An 8,034-nucleotide genomic window follows, 5' to 3' on the forward strand; every position below is an offset into this window, starting at 1 on the left:
AGGAAGATCATTTTATTACATTTGAACGTTTTGACTAAAACGGATTCTCTCATTCAAGGAGGGAACCCAAAGACCATCTTTCCGTCCCTTTTATCAAAGAAAATGCCATTGGACAGGGCCAAAATAACTCCTCCTTTGCCCTGGAAATCAGCTACATGGAATTAAACACTATAATCCAACTTCTCTTTGTGTGTGTGTGTGTGTGTGTGTTTGTGTGTGTGTGTGTGTTTGAGAGGGGGAGGGGGGAGAGAGGGAGGAAGGAGGGGAAGGTAAAAGTAAAAGAAGGAAGAAAACTTATTTAAATAAGTTTAAAGTTGTTGTTTTAAATCGGAACTGAGCATGCCTGGCTGTGGAATTCTGGGAGTTGAAGTCCACAAGTCTAAAAAAATTGCTGCCTCACTAGCCATAAACTTCACCGCACGTCACTGCTTCTGGGTTATGTAAGAGCACCAGGTAAATATATCAAATGTTTAATCGTGGATACTGGTGCCAAATCAAAAAGCAAGTTTTGGGATTTTTTGCAACATATCACCCAGGGTTCATCAGTCATATCTCTGCAGAGTGCTTATGCCATGCCTTATCTCCTCGCTTCTCTTTGCTTTTCCCCTGGTGCCCGTGGCATGGCTGCATTCCTGCCCCCAGGGATGGTCCTGGCACTGGGGGCCTCCCTCTGCCGCTCCACTCCAGGTGCTCCAGAAGACTCAGCAGCCATCACCTCCCAGGCCAGCTCAAGGCAGGGCAGCCTGGGAGCTCCAGCAGCTGCACCCGGAGACCCAGAGGTGAGGGAGGCAGTGGCAGTCCTGGAGACGGGGACCAGGCTGTTCCTTTGGGCACTGCAAGATCTGCTGGAGATTGATTGATATTGATCGGTTTAAAAGATTTATAAGGCCACCCATCTTAAAGATGACTTTGGGCAGCTCACGTTTAAGAGGACAGTTGTGCCCAGCCCCAGCCTGGTGGGAAAATCTGCATCTGACCAAAGTTAGCTGGCACAGCTGCTGGGAGAGGCAGCTGGTTCCAAATGTTTTGAGGCCTTGACTTGGGGATCAGGAGCCCAGAGGCTCCCCTTTAGGACCAGATGGGTCTGGGCTGCTGCCCTCCAGGCTGGCATCTAATGTGGCCTCCGACTGACATTTGGGCTTTGCCGTTGGGCGCGCTGCAGGCCAGGAAGCTCCTCTGCTGGAAATCTCCCCTGCACAAGAGCACCATAAAGTCAGGGCATCCATTTGTGGGGCCAGACCTGGGGCGAGGCTGAAGCAGGACTATGACAGCAAAGCCCCCCCCCCCTGCCCCTGGGGGGCCTGGGGATTGAAGCAGCAACAGCAGCCCTTCAGGATCCTTCAGTGGGGACCTTCACTCAGGACACCCCCTCCGACCACTGGAGGGCACCTGGAGAAGACAAGGCTTGGCAGGAGGCAGCTGTAGGAAATGCTGTGGGGGGTCTTCCCTCCCCATGACTCTATTTGTATCTTTTAAGGTTTGTTGGGAAAGGCTTTTGCTAGGAGGAAAGCCAGGCTTTACACCACACCTGGCAGAGATAGGGGAGGGGTGTTTGTTTGTTTGTTTGTTGGGGTAGGGGTGGGGCAATTACCTGGGGATCAGCGGGGACCCCCCCTTACTTCTTCCTTTGTATTGGCAGTGCACAAAGTTGTGCCATCTTCCTTTTGGGTGGCCCAAAGTCTTCCCTATTTGTTTGCGGCGGGAGTGAGGCAATATTCCCCTTGCCATTTGTGTATATTGCCCCTAAGTGCAAATGCACAATCAATTATTAACCATTCCCAGGCATTGGGAGCCTCTTCTGCCCCCCAACAGCAGCTGCTCAGAGGCCCAAGGGCAAAGCTCATCCAGCGTTGGAGGGAAGTCTGGAAAGTGGGGGGGGGGATGTTGTGTTTTTTGGTCAGAAATGTTTTCTGTTTAAAATCACATCCTTGTGCTAACAGAAGCACCATCAAAAACAAGGAAGCTCACGTGGACTTTGACCTCAGGAAGGCAGCCAAAGCAGCCAAAGGTGTTGACACCTCCGCCCCTTAGAGGAGGTGGAGCCTGGAGCAGAAGCCGCAGCCAAGCTGCCCCCCAACCACGGCTCGCCTTTGGGGACCCCTTCTTGTGGGCCTTGGCTATCTGTCCTAAAGCAATGAATACGGCGGCTAATGGACTCTCCCTCTGCCGCTCTTCGCAGTTCTGCGCTGGGGCAGAAGGAGGGAGCACCAAACATTGGTCCCCTCACTCACTGCCCCTGCCTCTTTTCCAAGGGTCGCTGCTGTGGGGGGGAGATTGGCTGGGCCCGTCTGGGGAAAAGGACAAGCCAGGCTGCCTCGGACAGTGGCAGTTGCGTTCCCTGGCCTGAAAGGAAGGCGAAAGGGCAGTCCTTGTCCCCGAGTAACCCTGGGCGGAGAGCTGAGCTGGAGCGGCTGGGAAGGTCTTCCCTCCCCCATACAAGAATGGGGGGGGGCTGCAAAGAGCACCCTAGTCCAGAGCAATGCGCCCCTTGGGAGGGGGGCAGCCCCTGGGTCTGCTGCCCCCCTACCCCCCACCCCACCTGGAGAGCTTTGGAGCCCAACCACCAGTGGTCCCACCAGGAGCCTTCTTCACTCTCCAGATGAGCTGAGGGGACAGGGAGGTGGGGGGCAAGCCCCCCCAAAGACACGGGGTTGTTAGTTAATGCTGCCTGCCTGCCTGCCTTCCTTGGTAGAAAATCCCCAAAGTGCCTCCATTAGAAGAAGTCCTTTGGGGTCCCTGAGCTTCACCAATGGCGCCAAGGAGCGGATCTCAAAAGCCGTCTCAGGTTGTCTGCGTTGTGGCCACAGGCTACAAGGTTTTCCTCCCACCAGGCCTGCCTTCCTTCCCTCCCCCACCCTCTCCCAGATGTGGGTCAGGGGCATAGACAGCCCCTTCCTCCCCTCCCCACTGTGGCCAGAGCAGGTGAGGCAGCCAACTTCCCAAGGCCAGAAGAGACACCTGGGAGCACTTCCGTGAATGGCGCCACGTTTAACCACCCTACAGCTCCTGGCAGAAGACTAAACAGGTAAAAAACTTTCTTTGGCACTTTCCAAAGCTCTGCTCTGTTATGATGGCAGGCGAGGTCCCTGTCACATTTGTATGCAATTCGACTTTTCCTTGTGTTGGTTCTCTGGAAACTTTTTAAAATGCAGGTTTACTGTTGTTGAGCTGCATTTCCTTCTCCTGACAGCCCAGGAACCTAAAATCCACATCTGGACAAGCACAGAAGGTCCCAGCCAACCGTCTTCCTGAAACAAGGCTCCCCGCCTCCAGAATAAGAGTTGGAGGGGACCCCAGAGGTCTTCTAGTCCAGCCCTCTGCTCAGGCAGTAAATCCTATAGCATTTCAGACAAATGGTTGACTATCTCTTCTTGAAAACCTGCAGATGTCTTTGGTGCAACCCCAGAAGTTGGTCAGACAAGGCAGTAAACAGTAATCCAGAGTTCTTGGGGGTGATACAGATAGACACGGAAGGCATCTCAATGGGGGGGGGGGGGGGAGTGCGTGCAACACTTCTACCCTTCTCTCTCTGCTCTTGCTCCTGGCTGAGCCTCCCCATGGCAGCCCCTGAACCTGCCCAACTGGCTGCATCACTCACCCTTCCCTCAATGGGGTTCCCCCCAGCCTTGTGCCCACTCCGGCCTGACCAAGGGGGTTTCAATGGCATCTCTGGCAAGGCTGAAGGGCAGATTCTGGGCTGCCCAAGACTTTCCTCACTCCAAGGTTGAGGTTTTGCTGCAATGCAGGGGCTGCCCGAACACTCCTTCCCTCCAGGGCACCCTCTTACACCCAGGGCAGGGGCAAAAGACAAAGCCTGAGTCACATCCAGAGTTTTGCTTTTTTTAAAAAAATAAATTATTTATTTATTTTTCTTTTAAAAAAAAACAAGACAGCACATACAGAACAAAAGCAAGGGGAAAAAAACAACTTTCCTCAATTTCATCAGGCATGTCATTTGGTTACAAGTTTTTGTGCAACAGTTTTTACAATTAAAAATAAAGTCACTGGTTATCCATTAAACCTAACTAAATATTTCATTGAGCATTATGTGTTCAGATTACCATTAATATTCTTTCATTTGTGACGGCCCTTATTTCCTTGAATCCATAATTATCTATTAGATAACAATAGGTCTTTATAGAATTATAATATCGCCTATCTCTAGAGAGTAAAAACAAAGATTAAAACAAAAGAACTCATATTGCACATTTATACTTTCAGTTAACCATAATGTCATCAATCATCCACAACTCCAAATATAATTTTCCATTGTTAATTATCAATCCATATAGTCATTAAGTATTTCAATTCATATATGTATCCATTGTTCATTACATCATCATTAGTCCATTTAGTATAGGAGAAATCTTTATAGTATAGAATGATCACTACCTACAATTATACCTAGAAGTTCAAATCATCCCACTCTTATACATTAGGTTCATTATTGTTCTTCATATATCGTGTAAATAAGTACTCTATTTCATAATTTTAAAAAAACTTTCAAAGCAGTAAATATAACTATTATTGCATAAGAAAATTTCATTTCCAGGTTTTTTATCTAACCATTGGTAAAACAAATCCCATACTCTATAAAGTTGTTCATCCTCTAGTTCTCTAATTTCAAATGTAAACTTACTCATTTCAGCACAATCCATTATTTTCCGAATAATTTCCTCCTGTGTTGGTAATTTCTCATTTTTCCAATTTTTGGCAAATACAATTCTAGCAGCTGTTAAAAACATTTATAATCAGATATTTCAAGTCCTTGTTGTCTGTTTCTGGTATTATTCCCAATAAAAAGAGTTCTGGTTTTAGGTCTATGTGTTTATGTATCATTTTCTCCAGCCACATGTGGATTTTAGTCCAGTATCTTTTAGCTTCAGTACAAGTCCACCACATGTGGTAAAATGTGCCCAGCGTCTGATGACATTTCCAGCATTTTTCGGATTTATTCTTAGACATTCTTGCTATTCTCGTTGGGGATAAGTGCCACCTGTAAAACATCTTATACAAATTCTCTTTATATGCAGTTGATTTTGTCATTTTATAGTTTTGAGTCCAGAGTTTTTGCCATTTTTCTAAATCAATCCCATGCCCAAAGTTTTTCCCCCAAGCTATCATCGTTTCTTTGACTTGTTCTTCCTGTAATTTCACTTCTAATAAGTAGGCATAGAGTTTTTAAATTATTTTTTCATCGTTACTTGTTAAGATTTTATCTAGTTCAGTCATTTTATCATAAAACCCCCTCCTTTTTCGATCTTCATTGTATCATATGAATACGATACTATATGAATACCAATTAACTTCAATACCTTCCTGTTCCAAGTCTTGTATAGATTTGAGTTCACCCTCTGTATTTAATAATTCAGCATATCTAACTGTTTGTTCCTTTTTATATATTATTGAATATGAAAAAGCTTCAATGGTTGATATCCAGACTGGAATTTTTAAGTAATGCAACCTCTTGACCTTCTCCCAATTTAATAACAAAGCCTCTCTTATATAATGCCTTCTAAAATAACCATGTGCTTTAGTTCCCTTATACCATAAAAATGCATGCCATCCCAACAACAAGTCGTGACCCTCTGGTTCAAAAGCCTAACATTTCTTAACATTATCCATTCCTTGATCCACATTAGACTAGTTGCCTGATAATATAGCTCCCAGTCAGGAAAGCCCAACCCTCCTCTTGATTTGGCATCTTGCAGCACTTTGAGTTTTATTCTTGCTATTTTCCCCTGCCATATAATAATAATAATAATAATAATTTAAATTTATTAGCCGCTCCCTTTCCGAATAGGACTCGGGGCGGCGTACAATGGAGTAAAAAACATATAACATTTACATAAATCCATGACATACATAAGTACATAGACACACATGTTCGGAGGAGGTTAACAGATACAATACATAGACAATTAAAAACCATTAAAATGCCCTAATTATAAAACCCCATGTACAATCCAAATTCGAAATGTTAAAAACAGACAGTCAGGAGGGGTACGAGAAAATTACGGTTGAGCCAGGCCAGATAGTTGGAAGAGGTGGGTCTTCAGTTGTACACGGAAGGAGCGGAGATCGGAAGTAATCCTGATGTCCCGGGGGAGGTCATTCCACAGGGCTGGGCCCATCACAGAGAAGGCTCTGCTCCTGGGTGTCGCCCCCCGACACTGTTTGGCGGTCGGCACCCGGAGAAGTCCCTCTCTGTGAGAGCGGATTGGTCGTAGGGATGTGTAGGGCAGGATGCGATCCTGCATGTAACTAGGCCCTGTGCCATGAAGCGCTTTAAAGATCATAATCAAGACCTTGAAACGCACTCGGTAGACCACAGGAAGCCAGTGCAGCTCGCGCAGGAGAGGTGTTACAGGGGAGAATCTAGTCCTCCCCATGATCACCCGCGCGGCCGCGTTCTGGACCAACTGTAGTCTCCGAGTGCATCTCAAAGGAAGCCCCATGTAGAGAGCATTGCAGTAGTCCAGGCGAGACGTCACCAGCGCATGGGTGACTGTGCGTAGGGCATCCCGGTCCAATAAGGGGCGCAATTGGCGCATCAGGCGAACCTGATGGAACGCCCCCCTTGCCACGGCTGTTACATGGTCATCCATGGACAGCCGGGCATCCAGGAGGACGCCCAAATTGCGCACCTGTTCCATAGGGGCTAATTGCACGCCCCCAATGGCCAGAGATGGAAACACCTGGTTGAACCGGGGCGCCGGAAGCCACAGCCACTCCGTCTTGGAAGGGTTGAGTTTCAGTCGGTTGCCATCCATCCAGATCCGTACGGCCTCCAAACACCGGGACATCACTTCGATGGCCTCATTGGGGTGGTTTGGGGTGGAGATGTATAGCTGAGTGTCATCAGCATACAGATGATATCCCACCCCAAAACCACGGATGATCTCGCCCAGCGGTTTCATGTATGTGTTGAACAGGAGAGGCGAGAGTACCGAACCCTGTGGCACTCCACATGTGAGAGGCCTCCGGGTCGATCTCTGCTCCCCTGCCAACACACGTTGCGTCCGGTCAGTGAGGTAGGAGCCAAACCACCGTAAAACGGTGCCCCTGACTCCCAGCCCCTCCAGCCGGTGCAACAGGATACCATGGTCGATGGTATCGAAAGCCGCCGAGAGGTCTAATAGGACCAGGATAGAGGAACAACCCCTATCTCTGGCCCGCCAGAGATCATCCACCAATGCGACCAAGGCCGTCTCCGTGCTGTGCCCGGGTCGGAAGCCGGACTGGCGCGGGTCTAGATAATCATTTTCCTCCAGGTGGCGTGGGAACTGCTGTACCACCACACTCTCTACAACCTTCGCTAAAAAAGGAAGGTTGGAGACTGGACGGTAATTGACTAGGTCCGTCGGGTCCAGGGAAGACTTCTTGAGCAGGGGTCTCACCACCGCCTCTTTCAAGGCGGCTGGTAGAGACCCCTCACCCAACGAAGTGTTCACTAGGACCAGGAGCCAGTCACGTGTAACCTCCCAGGATGCCAGTACAAGCCAGGAGGGACACGGGTCCAATAAACATGTGGTGGTCTATTTTACCATTTTATGGTAAAATACCATTTTATTTAGATCTTCAAAATAGCCTTTCCCCAACCTAATTGGGATGGTCTGGAATAAATATAGGATTCTAGGTAAAATGTTCGTTTTAATTGTTGAGATTCTCCCAATCATTGATAGTTGAAGATTTTCCCATTTCACCAAATCTGTTGCAATTTGTGGTTTCAATCTAAGATAATTATCTTCTTTAAGGGTACTGCATCTAGCTGTTATAAAAATCCCCAAATATTTAATCTTGTTTGTAATTTGCATTTCCAAAGTTTCCACCAATTCTTCTTTTGTTTTGATGGTATATTTTTTGTCAAAATCTTTGTTTTATCTTTATTTATTTTCAAGCCTGCCACTTTTCCATACTCCTTGATTTTTCCTATCAATTTAGGTGCAGATTCAAGTGGCTCCTCAAGAATGAAGACTAAGTCATCTGCAAATGCTTGCAACTTGTATTCTTCTTTTTTAATAGTCATTCCCT

The sequence above is a fragment of the Natrix helvetica genome, assembly GCF_964273705.1.
Source record: "Natrix helvetica genome assembly, chromosome: 9".
Taxonomy (NCBI): domain Eukaryota; kingdom Metazoa; phylum Chordata; class Lepidosauria; order Squamata; family Natricidae; genus Natrix; species Natrix helvetica.